Below are 2571 nucleotides of genomic sequence, written 5' to 3'. Positions count from 1 at the left end.
CATCTTCCCAGCAGTTTATGTTTACACTAGTGGAAAAGTCTCATTGATCATGGGTAACAGATACACAGCCAGTAGGTGTAAATTATGTCACTAAATTGTACACCTGTGATAAGTTGAATTGGCAAATGCAATCTAAATAAATATATATATTTAGTACAACTACAAAAAGAGTAGCTGTTGAGGCTGCTTATGTACAACAAACCACTCATGGGATCTGGTTTATATAGATTTGGGGGTTTACGGTCATGGTCTTATGGAACATTCCAGTTAATTGATGTAATACTATGTTCAGCACTTTTGTTCTACCTCATAGTTCATTGTGTTGTGCCTGGGGTCTTAAAAGCTTGCAAGCATCCATCTAATATACAACAATTGTTCTCTTTTTGCCTAGAGTAACACAGGAAGAGTCAGGAATAAGAGTAGGAAATGCAAGGTGTGGATGATTGCCTCCTTGAACAACTGCCTCTTTTGCCATGAGGTCATAATGAATGGTGCCCAGCTACTGAATGTTTTGATCAAAGATGCTATAGAAGAATCCTGATCAAAAGGGGAAAAATGCAAAGAGAATTTCAGTTCTAATGGAATTCAGAATTTCTGGAGCCATTGAGGCTAGATTAATCCCCAAAACTACTGCCCTGAGATAATCTTTAGCCCTGACACCATAAACAAAAAATGTGTTCAAAGCCTTCTTTAAACAAAACAACAGTCTAACTTAATATGGCATGCCTACCATGAGCTTTGTGCTCTTAAAAAAAAAAAAAAAAAACAGAAAAAAAACTTAGTATTCGGGATCAAATTGTTAGCAGCAACTCAAGAGGTTAAATAGGAAGCTTAGGGGAAAATTAGTTTATGTCATTATGAAAGGAATAAATCAGAGAAGGAGGGTGACAACTGCTGTACAATTTGAAGAATTAAATCAGTGTTATTGTTTTATACACGTAGAAATTGTTGAATTGGTGCACGTTTGATGTGTATATTTTCAACAACAATAAAAAAATTTTAGTTCCATTCTTCTCTTTTCATATACAAAATTTAAATGAGCATCCATTGGTGGATAAAGATAATTGAGAGAGCTGCAACGTGAACTGTGCGCTTGTCTGCTATAAAATTTTTTCAGACAAGTCTTGGCAACTTGGTACTCCTGGAACATTATGATTTGATAATTAGATGAATCGTACTAGATCCCTCAGTGGGGCATATATGCAAAGGTTCTACTTCTTGTTTCCTCTCTAAATATATACTGTGTGTATTACAAATACCATATTTTTATGAAAATAACCTGTGTCTTCTACATTTGTTTACCAACCTCTCCCTCCCCTGCAAGGTATTTTCAGAAGTGCCACTATGACAATATTTTTTACAGGTTGCTGTAAAAAAAAAATAAGAATAGTGTGCTTACGAAAATACCTCCTGGAAGGAGGGGAGAGGTGGTCAAACAAATGTAGAAGGCATGTGTTATTTGTATAAAAATACTGTAGTAGTCCTAATTTATTACAGGGACTTTTTCTTTACTCAATGTTTTAGAGAATTTGATTCATTCAACTTTCAGTTTTTGTGAATTCTCAATTGATTAATAAAACCACTAAAAACCTGAAAATTCTACAGACTAACATTTTTCTTAATATTGTTATTTTTTTTACATTCATATTTTTAATCGTTATTTATCTGTATATGCATCTGTGATGTAATATTTTTTTCTTCCTCCTGGAAAGAAAGTTATAATTATTAAATAAACTATGGTGTTTAGGTTTCACTAAAATATAAAAGTAGACATAAATTGTCACTTATAAATGGGTCTGCTTTAGGCTTCTAAATTCTCTTCCACCATTCTAGTTTTGATTTATTTCACAAACCTGTGCTCATTTAATTATACTAGCAAGATTAAAACACTAGGAAGACAAAATCTTTTGTTATTACTATTTTAAGTATATTTATTTAAAATATATTTAAATATACTAAGAGCTTTGTTACACACTTATGTTTTCTATACACAGGCCCTAGAACTCTCAGGGGGAAATGCAGCTCACTCCCACAATAGGCTGTGCTACTTGTCATTAGGGTCAGCTTCCACCTGTCTCTAGCCTTTGTCTTTTCAATGACCACAGAACACTTGTTTAGATTCGGAGTATTTTTCTGGTATATGTGTGTTTGTGCATTTGCGTGTAGCAGGGGGCGGCCCCCTGACAAAATTAGTATAAGAAATGGACATGACTGACTTAAGCTTCTGATGCATTTTTAGCCTTTATTTGAGATGGGGAAATCACAGATGGTATTATTACTTTAGAATCTATACAACCCTGAATTCAGTGATTATTTTCCAATCTTAAGAATCAAATAAAACAAAACAAACTGAGTCTCTTTGTTTCTTCTGGGAATATTTCTTTTTTTTTTTTTTAATTACCATCCACTCTTTCATAGACAACACCAGCTCCATTGACACAGAATTACTTTCAGACTTTGTGGTCTCTCACTGCGCATAGGCTTCTTTGATTACCGTATGTTTTTCTCTTCCTACAAACCAAAAAAAAACAACTCTTTGCCATCGAGCCAATTCCGACTCATAGTGACCCT

The sequence above is a fragment of the Elephas maximus genome, chromosome 13 (assembly GCF_024166365.1).
Source record: "Elephas maximus indicus isolate mEleMax1 chromosome 13, mEleMax1 primary haplotype, whole genome shotgun sequence".
Taxonomy (NCBI): domain Eukaryota; kingdom Metazoa; phylum Chordata; class Mammalia; order Proboscidea; family Elephantidae; genus Elephas; species Elephas maximus.
This window is presented reverse-complemented; position numbering follows the sequence as displayed.